Here is an 11,636-nt window from a genome sequence, read left to right as displayed (position 1 = left end):
TAGTCTGTAAATCCCTTTCTGGCTTTTTCAGGAGCTCCACTCGTGCTCCAAGTGTGTGCTCAGGCTGTTAAGGCGACAGCGGAAAGTGTGGCTGCGGGCTTTCTTAAAGCTCCCGGATTCTGCTGAGAATACATAGCAGAAACGGGTTCTGAGCACCACCAGCCCGGCGTCCCGAAAAGCAGTGTTGAATTCAGTTTTCTAGATAGTGGAAGTAAAGGAAATAAAAAGGCAAAGCCGAGATTTGGGGCTGTGAGGCGGCAGGAACTGCTGCCAGCTAGCGGACCTAAAGCGCGTGCAGGTTGCAGGTAGAAGTGTCAGACTGGTGTAGGAGAAGCGGTGGTTCAGCGGGTTCCCCAAGGGTTCAAAAGGCTTGGGTTCTAGGGACCAGGATATAGGATGAGAGGTGGGAGTGGAGAATTGCCAAGTGTAACAAGAAAGCACAAAGATCAAACAGTCGCCCAAGTGTCCGGTGACACCGCCCTCCTTCTCCCCTTCATCACAGAGACGCCCTCGCCAGTACTGAGCAACTTAGCCCCTCACCCTACAATGCCACTGTCCCTCCCTGCTTCAATGTAGACTGGTCTTTCTCACTTACAAGTGAAAGGGGCAGGGATGGAGGAGAGAATTGGGTTACAGTGCACGCGGCGGTTCAACTAGACTCTTCCCGGATGGAAATGGGTCTGTGACTATCCCAAGTCAACCCCGAGGACTCAGGACCCCAGTATCCCACTATCCCACCAGCCACCCAGACGCGCTCCCGCCAGCTCCATTCCCCTTCCCTCAGGATGACTTGTGGCCGGCGGCAGAGCTCAGCCACCACCGGCCCACAGCCAGGATGACAGGTGGACAGAGGTCACTACCCAAAGTAGAAGGCTCAAGGGCCAAGGGACAAGGAGAGGCTCTGCAAACCAAGCTGCCTGAAACACTCACGTCCCCTAGACCAGCACCCGCCTTTGGTCTCCCTCCGCCCCTCCTCCGGTTTCTGCCCCCCACCCAGGGGAAGCTGAAGCCAAGGGAAGCAAATGAACGAAACAGGAAAAAAAAAATGCCTTTACCGAGGGGGCAGAGCTGAGACGGTGGGACGGGGCAGCAGGGGCTGACTTGGGGCTGCGGCTGTGGCTTCCTTCCACCCCTGGCCGCCGAGCTGCAGAGAAGGCAGGAGCTGCGGCCCCTGCCGCCTGCCCCGTCCTCCGGCTCGCCCTCCTCCCCCTCGGCGCCTCCCCCGCCCCGCCCCACCCGCCCCAGCCGCCGGCGGCGCCGCAAGCGAGAGGAGCTCCGGCCGCAGGCTACAGGAGGCCCGAGGCGCCGGCCGCACCCGCCCAGCGCTCGCCAGCCCGCTCCCTCGCGCGCGCCTCTCTCTCTCTCTCTCTCTCTCTCTCTCTCTCTCTCTCTCTCTCTCTCTCTCTCTCTCTCTCCCTCCCTCCCTCCCTCCCTCTCTCTCTCCCTCTCCCTCTCTCCTTCTCTCATTCTCTCTCCCTCTCTCTCCCTCTCTTTCCTTCTCTCTCCCTTTCTCCCTCTCTCTTTCTTCCCTCTTCACTCCCCTCATTACACGACGACGGGTTCTCCTCAGCTCGCTGCCACCCCAGGAGGGAGAAACAGAGCAAGAGCTGAGAGAAGCCGGTTACAGACAGAAGGGGAAAAGGAAGAGCACGGGGTTGGACATTTTGGGAGCTAGGGGTGGGGAGGAGAAAGGGAGCGCGCCTCCTTGATTTTCCCCCCTCTCCTCACCCCTCTTTGCTTTCCTCTCCCCGTTTGCTGGGGAGCATTCTTCCAGAAGCAGCGAGGGGGGCAGAGGACAGAAATCTCTAGTCTAGCAAAGGGATTTGAAGGGGTGCCGGGGGGGGGGGGGGGGGAGGCAGCTTTTACCTAGCAGCTGGAGATTGTTGTGCGCAGAAGAGTGTGAACACCCCCCTCCCTCCTCGCCCTCTCTCGCGCTCTCCCCGCCCCCCTGCACACTACCTTGTCAGGTCCCTCCGTCAGTTTCCCTAGTCAGCTTCTTCTCTTGCTCTTTATTGTGTGTAGCTGGCTGCGTGTGGAAGTGCGTGCGTTTGAAAGCCGCTCAGGTTGGGTCCGAGAGAGCCAGCTGAAGCGAGAGTGCGAACAGGCAGGGGCGAGGGGAGAGCACAGAGTTTCAGGCGCAGGTTAAGGCGGAAAGGTGAGGAGGACCACCGGGTCAAAGGGAAGTTTGAGAAATAACTGAAGAGGGAAGGGGTGGGGGAGGTGGAGGTTAGCAAGGTAGGAAGGAGTGGGGTACCTGCTGCCTCGCGCTGCACCCCGCCCCCTTTCTCTGTGCTTATTCTACCACCCACCCGGCAGCTCCAGCCTCTGGGCTATCCCAGGCGGCGGCGGCCGGTGCGCCACGGAAGACCGGTGCAGCAGAGCTGTCGCGCCACACGGTCTCCAGAGCCGACACCAGACGACCCAGAGCCGGAGAAACCACTTCGCCCAGGGTAAGTCACCAGGCGGCCCCGGTGCCGTCTGCTTTCCGTGCCTGAGCGCTTGCAGAGAGAGACGAAGTGCTGCTTCACTAAAGGCACCGTGCTGCCTGTGTAAGGCTGGGAGGCGCTGCCTGGCTCCAGGCTGTGGGCTCCGGGCGGTGGGAAGCAGAGGGAGGCCGGCAACAGATGTTTGGGGACGCAAGGAAAGGAGAAGCAGAAGGAGAAGGTCGAGGGGTGACAAGACATGGTTCTCTTGGCAAGAGAAGGTCTGGTAATGGTCTCCCAAACCAGAGCTTTTCCTTACCAGTGCCTGGACAGTCATTTACTGCATCTTTGGGTAGATATTAAACTCCCTCAGGGAACCCACTTCCAGCCCTCCCCAATATCGGCTTGGGATAGATGTAGGGATAAAGATACTGGTCGTTTTTACAACAGCCGCCTTCGGCTGCCAAAAGTCGGGGCTTGGCACATGGGGGCTCAGGGACTAGAGACCTCATTTACCTTCTGTTTTGTAGTGTTCAAACTCAAGGAATGGCCACATTGATTTATTTGCTTGGTTTCTTTGAAGGAACCAGGAGACACAATTCGCAGAATATTTAGTAGGATCTCTGGTTCAAGTGGACTCCCCCCAGTTTCTCTCTCTCTCTCTCTCTCCCCCCCTACACACACACACACACACACACACGGAGGGAGGCAGAGAGAAGAGAGAGAGAACCCACATAAGCACATGCATTTACTTGGACAAATGATCGTGATTATTTTTTCACCTATATGGTTACTGGACTGAATTTCCAGATCCTGAGCTTTCTTACATGGTTTCTGAGAATGAAACTGAGAAAAGGGCTCCCATCCCCCCGTTTGCCAACCTGGCCTCTTTGGGGTAGCGAAGTGCTTAGCAGAGTTATCACCATCCCTCATGAAAAGCATGGAGCCAGGAAACCAGCCTGGAAGACAGAATCTCTGAACTTTACCCGAGTTTATTATGTGAGTAGGGGAGACAGAGACTAATCAATAATTTTCCCTTTAGAGATTGTGTATGTTAGCCCAGGCTTCAAATAAGAAATAATGACTACCCTGATATGGCCCCCAGACCTACTTGTCTACTGTCATGGATTTAATTTCCATAGCATTTAGTAGCAATGACATGTTTACATATTGGCATTTACAATTGTGTACTGTTTGTCTCAAATTTTTTGATGTTCTACAAATGGTCTGTACCATGTCTCTTTTCCCATAACTCTGGAAAAGCTGAGACATACATGATGTCTTTTAAATCTGCTCATTGTAAAGCAAAAGGTATGGTAGTACCTTAACTTGATACCAAATGTGTTTCGAAGCTGATGTTTTGCCTGGGATGAGGGAAACTCAGAGGATCAAAAGGAGCTTCTGGCACTCTTTGTGAGGCTGAAGGGAGACCTGAATGTCATCTGAAATCGATACTTTGTTCTCAGGGAGATGCTATTTTCATAAGCTTTTATAGTATACATACATGTGATACACATGTGCTCCCATATGCATGTATGATTTTTCAAGTATCCAAATCACTCTGCTATAATCTGAATTATCTATGCATGCCGTGGGGGAGATGCAGTGAGGGGAAGATTTGAATGTGTGTTTCCAAAGCATCTACACCTTCTGTTAAACTTTCTACTGACTCCTTTATTATAGAAATACAATGAATTATCTCCTTCCAATTCAGCAAACAAGATAAACACATTCTGCATTAAGAGAAACTGTTCATGTTGCATCAGGAAATTTCTTCTAATGTTACTGTGGAGAAACAGCAGAATGAAAGTTACTCAAGTAGGATCTGAAAAAGTGCTCATTTTTTAGACAGTTATAAACAACTATCTTCTAAGGTTTAAATCACACTTTCTCATAGATAGGAAAGATTGCAGACAGGTAAGAAACAACTGGCAATAATCATGACTGGAGAAGAACTCAAAATATCAACAGAGATGAAATCTGAAGTGGAGGTAGATTTTGACCCATCGTTACTCAGGGGACAAGAGAGTGGGCAGCTTCAGCAATTCAGAACTAACGTAGACCCCCCCCCCAACTTCACTGATACAGATGACCTGTCTTAAGTGTGTGCTCCAGCATAGACCCCTGGGCCACATAATATTTACCATCCCTTTCAGTTGTAGGCGCTATAATCATATGCTTCCGTCCCTTCAAGAACCAGCAAATGAAAGCAGAATGGCATACAGACACAAGCTCTTAGAGAAGGCTGAGCCAGGAAATTAGAGATGCAACAGGGAGGATGATGAGAACCAAAGATGTTTTGAAACACATGGGAAGAAAACCACCCAGATGTTTTGCTTTGGTTAGAAATAGAAATAATCTAGAAAATCACCTCAAATGCAAAGCACTCTAAAACTGCCTGTGATTTGACTTGTCAACGTTAAGCTAGCAGTGAAAACACATCTGAGGTCTTGGGAATTGGGCACGTTAAAGTGCATTTTTCATGTTGCCATCTCATTTCACTTCTTGTCATCTGAAATTCAAATTTGCAGGCCCTACAGGTGCTTACTTACTGAGTGTATATATTAAATTGTTGTGCTACTTGTCTCTGGTCCACTTCCAAAAATTCTAATTTGTCTTGTGTCACAGCTCCATTGCTCACTTTACTTCTATTGAAGTTTCTACTTTCAATTGAGCACCGCTAAGCCATTTGGATGCCTCCTGCTAACTGCTAGGAAATATGAGAGGCAGGACTTCTCAATGGACCCTGTACCCCCAAATGCCACCAAGCTATTCTGACCCAGTCATTTTCCAGGTTTTCATAGAAGGATATGAAAGTTTGCAGTCTACAGACAAAAAATGTCTGTCATTCTAGGCAGAAGTTGGCAATGAATCAACTCCTGAGCATGGCTAAATTGAAGCTACCCATCACATCCAAAGCTTCAGGGCTTATGGATGCATTGATGTCACCCTTTTCAAAACTTATGAAGTTTTTTTTTCTGCTGATGGACCCCTCGAATCCTTTGTCCAGTGACACCAGCAAGTCATTCCTCAGTGACTCAGCTGTGGTGTCATAAACAAACATGTACATCATGCTCAACTGAGTGAGAACAGATGATTTTCAACACATAAAATCTGGCAATGCTAAGGGGAAACATGCAGTTCACAGGGTTAAAGCAACTTTCCAAGTTCCTCTTTTGTTATCCATTATGCAGTTGGCTCTTGGATGCTGGTGGCCCATGCAATTCTCCTGGCTTTCCATGAGATAGTGAAGAACAAGTAAGCATATTGTCAGCAGGGTCCAAATTCGTCACTTCACCTATGAAAAATTGTGGCCCAGAGACTGGAAAAAAAATTGCTTATGTTATACAACTAACTAGTGACAGAACCAAAATAGGAAACTAAGGCCATCTGCCAATACTGAGTAAAATTTCTAAAGCTCTCTGAAAATCATCCCAAGGAATCAAGGCAAAACTAAAATCAAATTACAAAGACTATAACCTCCTACTTTGATACAATATTTATATTTATATCTGTATGTAACATGTTTTCACATATCTTTATGATGTACCTTCCAGGTCACCCCATGCCTGCCCCAACACACACACACATACACACACACATACACACCCTGAATAACTAAAATAAAGGAGACAGAAAAGAACAGGCAGGTGGTATTTACAGGAGAAATGAAGAAAGAAAGGTTTGCAGGAGATTGTTGTTACCTGCATCCAGTCCTTAGCTTTGCTTCTTACTTTTGATTCACACCATCCTAAATACTTTACAATTGAAAAAAACAGATTGAATGCAAATATATGTGCACTGTAGATACAGACACTTATAGATAGTCTAGTATAATGTTGCCAAGGTGTGTTCAACTGTTCCATTGGAAGCCATCCTTTTATTTGAGAGTAGAAATGCTTACTGTGACATATCTTCACTTCTTGGTATGCTAGTCTTCATTATACAGTTCTTTGAGAATAAATGTATATACTTATTCACTGATGTATCTATTTAACTTTATATTTTGTATGGAGGTTGGCTTATATCAGAGAGAACATAATATTTGTCCTTTGGGATTGGCTTATTTCACTGAGCATAATGGTCTGTAGTTGGGATCATTTGGTTGCAAATGGTAGAATTTCATCCTTTTTCGTGGGTGAGTAGTATTCTATGGAGTAGATGTGACACAGTATCTTTATCCATTCATCTTTCAATGGATATCTGCATTATTTCCATGTATTCACTATCGTGGACTGTGCTGCTATAAATATAGGGTTGCATGAACTTTCTCATATGAAGAGTTCACTTCATTTTGATATATTCCCAGGAGTGGGATAGCTGGGTCACATGGTAGATCAGTTTTCAATTATCTGAGCACTCTGCATATGAATTTGCATAGTGACTGCAGTAATCTGTACTCCACCAGCAGTAGGGTATCCTTTTCCCCAGTCTACACTAGCAGGTGTTGTTACATTTCTGAATGTGGGCATTCACGCTATAGGTAGGTGATAGTTTATTTAAAAAAATAATAATAACTAGAGCTACTCCTACCTCATTCCAACATTTATTACTATCTACTTACTTTATTTTTTCACCTGAAAAATACTGTATGTATAGTATCTATAAATATCAATAATTCTGTAAAAGTTTTTATGTATTTTATAAATGTGAATATACTTGGTTCCATAGAGATCCAGTGATTGGCTTATGTAATCTGGGCAGACTGACTACAGTGGCAGAGACTGCAATAGTGGGGTTTCAGGCCTTTGGAATGTTTGAGACCTCCACCTTTTTCGGAACTGAGCTTGTCAAACATCTGTCTATTTTAAAGAGAAATTAGAATAGTAAGACACTGATAAGCTTACAACAGACTATAGAGATTGCTCATTGTAAGATTTCTGTAATTATTCAAAATAAACAATAGCAAGTACTATCAATTCTTGAGTACCCTTGTATTCGATTTCTGTTTCTGTCATAGCAAATTACCACAAACATATCAATATAAACAATGTAAATTTATTAATGTAGTTCTGGTAGGTTCATTTCCTCCCTTACTCAGGTTATTCGCATAACCCACTTCCTTTAGGTTGGAGGATTGAAGTCCCAATTTTGTTGCTTGCCATTCCTTATTTCTAGGGACCAGCCACATTCAATGGTCCTAGGTTCTACTCCTCCAGTTTCAAGGCTAGTAAGATCTTGGATCTCTCTCCCTCTTTCTCTCTCTCTGTTCTCTAGTTTCCTCTTCTGCTCTTTTGATGTTTATCTTTGGCTCATCTAGATGACCCAATCTAATCTTCAACTTTTAATGGCAGCTAATTAGCAACTAATTCCATCTAAAAATTGTTTTTGCCACGAGATAGTCACTGATTCTGGGGATTAGGGTGTTGACATGTTTAGGAGACTGTATTGTATCTACTACAATCTTCTACTTGTCAAGTGTTATAAATGCATGGTTTTAAATGACCTTCACTGAAGTTTCTATGATAGGTGTTGTTATACCTTTCAACTGCTGAGGCAACTAGAACAGGCAAGTTAAATTGTATGCCTAACATTGCACAGTTTGTAAATGGTATAGGATTAGAGCATACGACTCTTCCTCCAAATCTTGCACTTTCCCTCTTGGCCTATGTTATACCACTTCTTCTTTGTCAGAAAGATCTTTTGGTTGTTGATTTTCTTTTTCCTTGTTTTTTGGTGTGACCATAGTTCCCTCCACCTGCCTCATTTGCTGTTTTACTTTCCATAGTTTCAGTTCACCAACAGTCTGAAGTGATTAAATGGAAAAATTGCAGACATAAACGAAATTTATAAGTTTTGAATTGTACACCATGTCGAGTAGTGTGATGAAATTTCTCACCATCTTGATCCATTGTGCTCAGAATGTGAATCACCACCCACTTGTCCAGCAAATCTACTCCGTATACATGTAACTTAGTGCCCATATTGGTCATCACATTAACTGTCACATCTCACCACACAGGTATTGTATCATTTCATATCTTCACAAAAAAGATGGCTACAATAAAATATTTTCAGGGAGAAAGACCACATTCACATACGCTTTATTACAATATGCCATTAAAATTCTTCTGTTATAAATTTTGTCAATCGCTTACTATACTTATAACATTATCATAGGCATTAATGTATGAAAAAAATATTTATATTATATATGTATGTATCCACATACATAAATAGAGAGAGGGGGCAGGGAGAAAGAGAGTACAGTCATCCATTGAAGGAATTTTGCAGCATAATGCTTGTGGAAAAAGGGATTTTTTGTTTTCTCTTTTTTACTTAATGTTTTGAATAACTAATTTATAGTCATAGTCCATTTTTTTCAAAAATCAAAATTTAATAATACTCAATGACAAAGCCTGCCTTTGCTCTGCTTCCCATCTGCTTGGTTGCCTCCACACCTGTCCCATTTCATTTTTTCCTTCTAGAATTTCTGATTGTAAACACAAGCAACTGTAAGTAGATATACAGGAAGATCTTTGTGTCACAACAAAACCCTCCAAACTTAGCTGAAACATATCTTGTTCTTTTGCTACATTCTCATTATAACTCAACTTTGAAAGAACTAACTTCTGTGTTAGGGGACAGATCTTTGGGTCAATGATTATGCAAGCACTTCCTAAAAAAACTCCACCCAGTTTCTAAACTGTTTTGTAGTCTTTTTGGTCCCATGATGTTCATTAAATGCTCCATATGTATTGTACCTAATGATTCAATATTGTTGGGTAGCCCATAAACTTCATCTGAACATGTTAGTATCCCAGAACTCTAGAAAGTAAAATTGATGAGTAATAAAGGGAGAGAAAGAAAAGGAGAAAAAAGAAGACAATAATGATGAAGACGAAGCAGCAGAAGAAGAAAGAATGAGGAGCTAAAGGAAGATGGGAGAAGAGAAAGGGGAAGAGGCAGAAGAAAGAGAAGGAAAAAGAGGGAAAACTGCAAATTCATAAAATTCGTTTTTTAATTTATATTTCATATAATTAGAAGATAATCATACTTCAGTACAAATAAGCTCAATACTTCACATGTCAATAATTTGAAATAATTAACAATTTCCATTTGCAAAAGAACATGGAACTCTTATATTGTTGTAAGCTTTGAAATACCCTACTAACCGTATAGTTGGGTAGCATCTTATGTACCACTAGTCACTGAAAACAAAGGATGACAAGTTTAGTTTAAGCAAGAATTGGAACCAATTTAGAAAGAAAAAAAAAACTCGCAAGAGCAGGTTACTTTTGCAGTCATCTCTATGGACATTTCGGCTGTCACTGAAGCTGAAACCTCCATCTTCAGCTGTATCCTTTTCTTTCCGTCATATCAGTAATATGCAGTATCACTTGCTTTCTAATACCACAAAACACAACATCGTGTCAATTTTAGGTTTTTGTTTGGTTTTGGGTTTTGGTTTTTGTTTGTTTCTATGCTTTAAATCAGTGTTTTTCAAGATACTGGCAGTGATTCCATAATGCACTATGAAATCAGTTTAGTAGTTTATAACTTCTGTTTCTAAATGAGAATAAAAATGTGAAACACATACTAGTAGTAAACACTATTTTGTGAAACTTTTTCAGTAATGTATGTATACTTGTGTGTATGTGTGCATGTACATACACATAGTGATGTGCATAATGGGCCAAGTGTAAAATGTTTTTCTTGCTGTGGGTAATTGTAAACTAGCAAATATTGATTTTACATAATGGGAACCACTGGCCAACCACTGGTTAGCCTAATGGCACCATGAAGGAATGAAAAAGACTGACAGAAACATAAAGATGTATGTTTGGGACAAACATAGGGAAAGGCTGATGAAGTGATAATTGACAGGCAGTGGTTATTTCAGAAAGCTGATACTGCAACAGATAGACTGTTCAGGTTTGTTGTGGGGCAGTTATACCAGATAACAAGAAAAACAAGAGGACTGATGGGGAGGAAAGAGCAGAGTGCTAAGAAGTAATTAAGCAATTCAAACTTTCAAACAGCAGTTGAACCCCTACTGTCAAAAATTTGACAAATATTCACTCAGTGTGAACTCAGCAGAAGGCACTGTGGGAATGCAACCATGCATGTCCATTCTTTTTTCAAGGACCTTACAACATGGCCAGAAGTCAGCAGGATGCTCAGAGCAAACTTGAAGTAAAATTCTGGAATGGCTGAGTAGAGCACTGCGAGTTAAGCCGTTTAGGGAGACATATGCAGATACTTTCAGTAGATGTAGGTGGGAAGTTAGATTGTAGCAGAATTGTGGAGAAATTTATGTTATGTTGTGTCTGGATTTAATTTAGTGTATGAAAGGGAGGTACAAAAGGATTTGGGAAGGAGAAAGGAAATAATCATAGCGATGTTTGAAGATGATTAGTCTGGAAATGGTGTGCTGGTAGGATTGATGGAGGAGCGAGCTGTGTCATACATACCAGTTAGAAAACAATTATAGAAATCTAGGCACAAGGAGTAGCACTGTAGTTAAGCAAGGAATCTGGGTCCAAACCCATCTGGCTGTGATTTTAGCTCTGCCACTCAGAGCCTTAGTTTTCTCAACTATGAAAAGAAAATACTATATATGTATGTATATATATATATATATATACACACATATATACATATATATATATACATTTTATAGGAATGCTGTGAGGTTGAAACGAGTTACCATGTGTAAAGAACTTATTCCAGTATCTGGCCATAATAAACACTCAATCCGTGTTAGCTATTTTGGTTGTTATGTTCGTTGTTACTGTAGCAGTGGTATGGAAAGAGTGTAGTATAAAAGATACTGTGAGGGAGCAGTAGGTATATAATGATGAATGATTTTATATGTGTGTGTGTGTGTTATGATGGTAGTTAAAGATAACTGGAGTTTTATCTGGAGAATGGAGATAGTAATGCTACAAGGAAATGTAGAGATAGAGAAAGAAAGGAAACTGAATTGAGGTTTTGATACAGAGTTAAGTTTGGAATCAATGTGAGGTATCCTACTGAAAATGACCACTAAAAATCTCTGTGACTAGAGCTTAAGAGAAAGATTAGGAATAAGATAAATTTGGGGATTTCTTATGCAAAAGTATCAACAATTGTATTAAAATTAGATTAGGAGCCGTCACCGTGACATGGAGGGTTAAGTTGCCACTTGCAGAATTGGCATCCCATAAGAGCATCAGTTCAAGTGCTGGCTGCTCCACCTCTGATTCAGTTCCCTGCTTCTGGCATGGCAAA

General features: G+C 42.9%; 1 protein-coding gene across 1 annotated transcript in view; it reads left to right on the top strand.

Annotated features, from left to right (window-relative positions):
* The first annotated feature begins 1,967 nt into the window (after positions 1–1,967).
* Positions 1,968–11,636, top strand: part of TRPC5 (transient receptor potential cation channel subfamily C member 5) — a 286,027-nt gene continuing 276,358 nt past the window's right edge. Inside the window, exon 1 of the mRNA XM_004590202.4 lies at positions 1,968–2,450. The gene's annotated coding sequence lies outside the window, so the exon portion shown is untranslated. The remainder of the gene's footprint in view (positions 2,451–11,636) is intronic.

The sequence above is a fragment of the Ochotona princeps genome, chromosome X, assembly GCF_030435755.1.
Source record: "Ochotona princeps isolate mOchPri1 chromosome X, mOchPri1.hap1, whole genome shotgun sequence".
Classification (NCBI taxonomy): Eukaryota; Metazoa; Chordata; class Mammalia; order Lagomorpha; family Ochotonidae; genus Ochotona; species Ochotona princeps.
The sequence above is the reverse complement of the archived record's forward strand: the minus strand, read 5'-3'. Positions and strand labels throughout refer to the sequence as shown.